We start from the raw sequence: 7,052 nt of genomic DNA on the forward strand, positions 1-7,052 counted from the left end.
ACAACGTAATACTTTTAACAAGAAAGGACTCTCTTAAAGATTCATCAGTCATAATTAAGGACCATAACAGAGAGTGATTTTCTCTGGCTGTAGATTCTTTTATTTGAAGACTTCAAATCTGGTCAGAATTCATCAAGGTGGGTTACCAAACTGTAGTCAATATTCAGAAAATGTTCTGTTTACTGTTACAAGGCCTACGTGTTTTAGAAGACTAAGTCTCACTCTTGAGTGGGACTTAGGTACTTTTAAGTTCAAATCAAAGTTGATTTCAGTGGTTGCTTCTAAGAGATTTTCTGGGACACTAGCTAGCAATCTATTAGCTAAAGAGCAAGGAGTTTTCTCACTGATATAGATTATACTATTTTTCTCAGTGATCCACAACCTTTTTTTCCCCACCAGACACCACTGCTGACGTGCTTTCAATAAAGTGCAGACATGGCCTCTTCAGACTCTGAGATGGCTGTTTTTGGGGAGGCAGCTCCTTACCTCCGAAAGTCAGAGAAGGAAAGAATCGAGGCCCAAAACAAGCCTTTTGATGCCAAGTCATCCGTCTTTGTGGCTCATCCTAAAGAATCCTTTGTGAAAGGGACAATCCAGAGCAGGGAATCAGGGAAGGTCACTGTCAAAACTGAAGCTGGAGAGGTGAGCAAAATGCAAGCCTTAGATCAACATTTGATTCCCACTTTGAGCTTTTAGCTGACATACATGGATCTTTTGTTTCCTTGGCAGACCCTGACCGTGAAGGATGATCAAATCTTCCCCATGAATCCTCCCAAGTACGATAAAATTGAGGACATGGCCATGATGACCCACCTCCACGAACCTGCTGTGCTGTATAACCTCAAAGAGCGTTATGCAGCCTGGATGATCTACGTAAGTACCAGCAGCAGTCTTCCTTTGGGCGGCTCAGAGGAACTGCTCTGCCAGGCTAAGTGGAAGCCAACGTGCTGTTTCCCTTCCTCACAGACCTACTCGGGTCTCTTCTGCGTCACTATCAACCCCTACAAGTGGCTGCCAGTGTACAACCCGGCGGTGGGGTTGGGCTACCGAGGCCAGAAGCGCCCGGAGGCCCCTCCACACATCTTCTCCATCTCTGACAATGCCTATCAGTTCATGCTGACTGGTGAGTGCTTGATTTCCTTTGAACTGCTCTTGCAATGAGCTATCTGTAGAGGGAAATGTAGGGTATTCTCTGGAAATATGGTGCAACACTTAAAATATTGTGTGTGTAAAATTAACGGAAGATTAATGGATTTAACTGTAATGGTCTGTGTGAGCTGAGTGTCTGTGTTCCCATTAGAATCAATAAAGACCTGGACCTAATGAAAATAATCTAGGAGGAGTAAATTCATTGGAAAGAAGACACCTATTTTCTGGTGTAGACTTTACTGACTGTAATGGGATCTTACATATATGCATAGATTTATGTATCTTAATCACTAAACTAGTCTCAGAGTACAGAATACAATAATATCACACATACCCTATAAGTTATGTGTATACAGTCAATTCAAATTTGCAAGCATCACTGCTAACAAGTAAAACAGAGTATCTCTGCATTGAACAGGTACATAAGCTTCACTTGATTATTATGCAAATGGCATTCATGATGGAAAAGACGACCGGGTGGCCTAAAGTACATACAGCCTTTAATGATCTATGTAACTCCTACACTGTTCTATGCAACTGTAAATCAATTGCACCTTACAGTGAAAAGTAAACCTCAGAAAACAATGTCAAGAAAAAAATAAATCTTTTAGCATTTAAATTGAATGGCTTTAAAAAAGTTCTTTCTGCTTTCTCCTCTTCCTTCCACCTCTTATTTTCTCTTCCCTATGTGTGCATTGAAATCAAAGATGTGCAGAATTTTAGATCTTCTTTTCCTGTTCTTTTGTTACAAACTGGGAAATAGATCCAGAATAAAAAAATGAAAAATTAACTTTGTCTATGTATGATCTCAGGAATACATAATTTCTGTATATATAAGGGTTCAAAAAAAAAGAGATGAAAAATAGTGAGAGGTTGGTCAGACGTTTCTGTTGTTCATGACGCCTCCAAATTTCTGTAAGATTACTCAGGAAAGTTTTAGCTTCATGCTGTCAAAGTCCAACCTCAATATTTTTGCTACATGTACTTACCTAATAACAGAGAAATAAGTAGCCTGATGAGGAGACAATATCTTGAAAGGCATAAGACTACAAAAGCTACTCTGAAGTGATGTCTTTACTGATCCAGTTGATAACACCTGAAGTACTGCTGGGACTGTCAAAAGTACCCACTAGAATTCCCAGGGCTTTTCACTGTCTTCTGTCCCTGCATCCTCTGGAAGTTTCAATTCATGATTTTCTCCTAGTTTTTGAGTTCTTTATTATTCACGAGCACTAGGAAAAGCTTTCTTATCTCTGTCTTTTCACAGATCGCGAGAACCAGTCGATCCTGATCACGTATGTACATTCCCTGCTCGGGTCCCTGCGGGGCTGCCGGGTGCTGGGGGACCACCTGCCTGACCATATGCTCTCTGCCTCTCTCTTTGGTTTGACAGTGGAGAATCCGGTGCAGGGAAGACTGTGAACACAAAGCGTGTCATCCAGTACTTTGCAACAATTGCAGCAAGTGGGGAGAAGAAGAAGGAGGAGCAGCAGTCTGGCAAAATGCAGGTGTGTCAGGAAGAACAGTCTAAACGCTCGACATGTAATTGCCATGTCAACTAAACACTGTAACTGAATAATTATCATCCTGCAGGGAACGCTTGAGGATCAAATCATCAGTGCCAACCCACTGCTGGAGGCCTTTGGAAACTGCATCCTCTGGAAGTTTCAATTCATGATTTTCTCCTAGTTTTTGAGTTCTTTATTATTCACGAGCACTAGGAAAAGCTTTCTTATCTCTGTCTTTTCACAGATCGCGAGAACCAGTCGATCCTGATCACGTATGTACATTCCCTGCTCGGGTCCCTGCGGGGCTGCCGGGTGCTGGGGGACCACCTGCCTGACCATATGCTCTCTGCCTCTCTCTTTGGTTTGACAGTGGAGAATCCGGTGCAGGGAAGACTGTGAACACAAAGCGTGTCATCCAGTACTTTGCAACAATTGCAGCAAGTGGGGAGAAGAAGAAGGAGGAGCAGCAGTCTGGCAAAATGCAGGTGTGTCAGGAAGAACAGTCTAAACGCTCGACATGTAATTGCCATGTCAACTAAACACTGTAACTGAATAATTATCATCCTGCAGGGAACGCTTGAGGATCAAATCATCAGTGCCAACCCACTGCTGGAGGCCTTTGGAAATGCCAAAACTGTGAGGAATGACAACTCCTCACGCTTTGTAAGTTGTTGCTTTAGACAAAATCCTTCCTCATTATAACAGTAGTGATGGGCTAGTGGTACTCTCACATAAGGAGATGGCAATGAAATGCATCCAGGCTGAAATGCTGCTGCTTCTCCTTAACAGGGCAAATTCATCAGAATCCACTTTGGAGACACAGGCAAACTGGCTTCTGCCGACATTGAAACTTGTAAGAGACTCTCCTAGCCTGATCACATGCCTTCTAACCCTCCCCAGTTCTTGTGCTAACTCTGTCCTACTGTCCTTGACAGATCTGCTGGAGAAGTCAAGAGTCACTTTCCAGCTCAAGGCAGAAAGAAGCTACCACATATTTTATCAGATCACCTCCAACAAGAAGCCAGAGCTAATTGGTAGGAAGATCACTAACTTTTTTGAAGGAAAGTCACAGAGCAATAGCTCATTGTGTCACCTGGAAAGCTAAAGTAAGCTTGTTTTTTCCCTTTTGTTGCTTTCAGACATGCTCCTCATTACCACCAACCCTTATGATTTCCACTTTGTGAGTCAAGGTGAAATCACTGTTCCCAGCATTGATGACCAGGAGGAACTGATGGCTACAGATGTAAGTAACTGACAAAACAGATCATCTGGTGGATAGGAGCGCTGGTACATACACATTTACTTTACTGTTTCTGTTGCCAGAGTGCCATTGATATCCTGGGCTTCACTGCTGATGAAAAGATTGCCATCTACAAGCTGACAGGGGCTGTCATGCACTATGGGAACTTGAAGTTCAAGCAGAAACAACGAGAGGAGCAGGCAGAGCCAGATGGCACAGAAGGTATCAGCAGATTCAGCAAACTTTCCAAAAGAGACTGTCTTTGTCACCAAAAGAAGGACTTAGGTGGATTTCAGGCTTTAAATATGCAAAAACGTAAACTAAAAAAAAATTTGTTCAATGGCTAGATGACAGTTGATACATGTATCTCATCTAATGATACCTGTGATTTTATTCTGTGACTACTTAATAAATAAAAGATGTGGCGTACACTGCCAGGAAGCTGGGAGGCATGGATATCAATTCCCGTAACATTATTAGTCATACTTTTGTTGGAATACACCTTGCAATCTCTGCTGTATTGTGGAGTAGTGAAGTAGTTCAGCCTTAACAGGATGGGAGGCTGTGCTCCTATTCACCCTCACCTATTGGGGGGAACTCTGATGTGAGATTTGTATTTGTCTCTGTCACAGCAGGAAGTACAATCCATGCTTCCAACTCTTTGAGTGATGTATTCTCTTGCTATACAACTAGAAAGGAAGTGTGAAGTTCCGTAGTCTTGAAGAACATTAGTAGAAACCAAAGCTCAGAAAGTGTTGTAGACTCTGAATCCTGAAGACAACAGAGAAATTAGCTTTGTAGCTTTGACTCAGATATTTTTGTGCAACTCTGTAACAGTGAACACTGCTGTTACTTTTGAAACAGTCCCGCAAGGACCAAATTTTAGGAATTGTCCAATATTTATTTCTCTCACACACTTTTCTGGTGTTTAGTGGCTGACAAGGCTGCCTACCTGATGGGTCTGAACTCAGCTGACCTACTCAAGGCGCTGTGCTACCCTCGAGTCAAGGTTGGGAATGAATATGTGACCAAGGGTCAAACTGTGCAGCAGGTAAATAGATGATAGTTTGAAAATGGCTTGAAAGTCTACTTGAGGATTCTTCTTTGATCCTAGGAGGTAACTCTGGTCCTTTCTTCTCTGCTTTAGGTGAACAATGCAGTTGGTGCCCTGGCAAAAGCTGTCTATGAAAAGATGTTCTTGTGGATGGTTGTTCGCATCAACCAACAGCTGGATACCAAGCAGCCCAGACAGTACTTCATTGGTGTCCTGGACATTGCTGGCTTTGAGATCTTTGATGTACGGAACACAATTTTCCTAGCACTTTCATAGAAGGACAATTGAGAGTAAAGGGAATTTTAAATGAATTCTATTCATTTTTAATAGAAGTTAGTATGTTCCTACACTTATTTGCAGGGCTTTTGGAATCACCTTTTTTAATTCTGGGGAAAAAAAAAAAAAAAAAAAAGAAAACTAATCTCCTAATTACACTGAATTTGAAACCTTCTCTCTTTTCTAAATGCAAAGCCTATTCTAGAGAGACAGCATAGGAAAACTACACAGGAAGAGGCTTTGTATTTAAAGTATCACCCATGATGAATTAGGATTGCACAAGAAAACATCTTGCTATTATTGCTGAACCTTGAAAATATTGCATGTCTTTTTATGTCTGGCAGTTCAATAGCTTTGAACAGCTGTGCATCAACTTCACCAATGAGAAACTGCAACAGTTCTTCAACCACCACATGTTTGTGCTGGAGCAGGAGGAGTACAAGAAAGAAGGAATTGAATGGACATTCATTGACTTTGGGATGGACCTGGCTGCCTGCATTGAGCTGATTGAGAAGGTATCCTTCCTGTTCAGGTGTATTATATGTTGGATCTTCCATACTTGCCAAGAAACATACTTAAGAAACACATGAGAATATTCTGGCTTTTTCCTATGAAAGTGACAACAGGGTGGAAGTGGTTTTGGAGATCATTCTCAGATATCAGGACTTTTGGTGAGAGTATTCATTTCCAGATTACAAAATGAAGTTATATAAAAGACTGTCGTGTTCTGCAAGTTCCTATCAGTAAAGAAGTTTTATGGAGAGGATAGTATTTCACAGTGTCATGTTTGTAATTTTGTCATCAGCAAAGGCATTTATATAAGTCAAATGAAACAGCAACACTGAAAAAAGTTGAACCTTTGTTAATTTTCTCTGATTTACTGTCATGAAACACACAGGAACAGCTTTCTCTTCTGACACCAGCAACTTTCCAACCAAGGGAAGTCTCCTTTCTAATCTGTTTCTCCGTCTTGTCTGTTGTAATGTCTTCCAGCCCATGGGCATCTTCTCCATCCTGGAAGAGGAGTGCATGTTCCCCAAGGCAACTGACACCTCTTTCAAGAACAAGCTCTATGACCAACATCTGGGCAAGTCCAGCAACTTCCAGAAGCCCAAGCCTGGCAAAGGCAAAGCTGAGGCCCACTTCTCCCTGGTGCACTATGCTGGCACCGTGGACTACAACATCTCTGGCTGGCTTGAGAAGAAAAAGACCCCCTGAATGAAACTGTCATTGGCTTGTACCAGAAATCATCCGTGAAGACATTGGCCTTACTCTTTGCCAGCTATGGTGGAGCAGATGCAGGTCAGCTCTGTGAAAATTGTATTTTCAGTGTGGGACAATGCTGATACAGAATTAAAGCAGTAAACACTAAACATTTAAAGTTGTTTAGTGTTCTGTAGTCTCCAATATGCAATATCCATATTTTTTTCATACTTTTTTTCTTTTCTTCCATTTGCAGAGGCTGGTGGTGGTGGCAAAAAGGGTGGCAAGAAGAAGGGTTCTTCTTTCCAGACTGTCTCAGCTCTTTTCCGGGTACAGTACTGCATTTGTAATCTCTTTGTAATATGAAGAAAGGGGGCAAGGTAATATTAAATCTGAAAGGGTTATTTTGCATTGCTGTAACAGTAGTAAAATTCTTTGGAAATTCCACATCAGGTTTTCCAGGATTAATTTCAATATTGCTAATATGTCATGTTCAAAAATAAGCATTCAGCCTTCAAAGATCATGAAAATCTAATCTTTTTTTTTTTTTTTGTTTAGAGAGGATATTATTCAGATCTTTATATTTTTATATCTTTGAGTTAGACTAGAACTACAATTTTAG

At 41.2% G+C, this 7,052-nt stretch overlaps 1 pseudogene; it reads left to right on the top strand.

Annotated features, from left to right (window-relative positions):
* The first annotated feature begins 435 nt into the window (after window positions 1-435).
* LOC104078113 overlaps window positions 436-7,052 on the top strand; it is a 7,036-nt pseudogene continuing 419 nt past the window's right edge.

This window comes from Fulmarus glacialis, unplaced genomic scaffold, assembly GCF_000690835.1.
Source record: "Fulmarus glacialis isolate BGI_N327 unplaced genomic scaffold, ASM69083v1 scaffold5856, whole genome shotgun sequence".
Classification (NCBI taxonomy): domain Eukaryota; kingdom Metazoa; phylum Chordata; class Aves; order Procellariiformes; family Procellariidae; genus Fulmarus; species Fulmarus glacialis.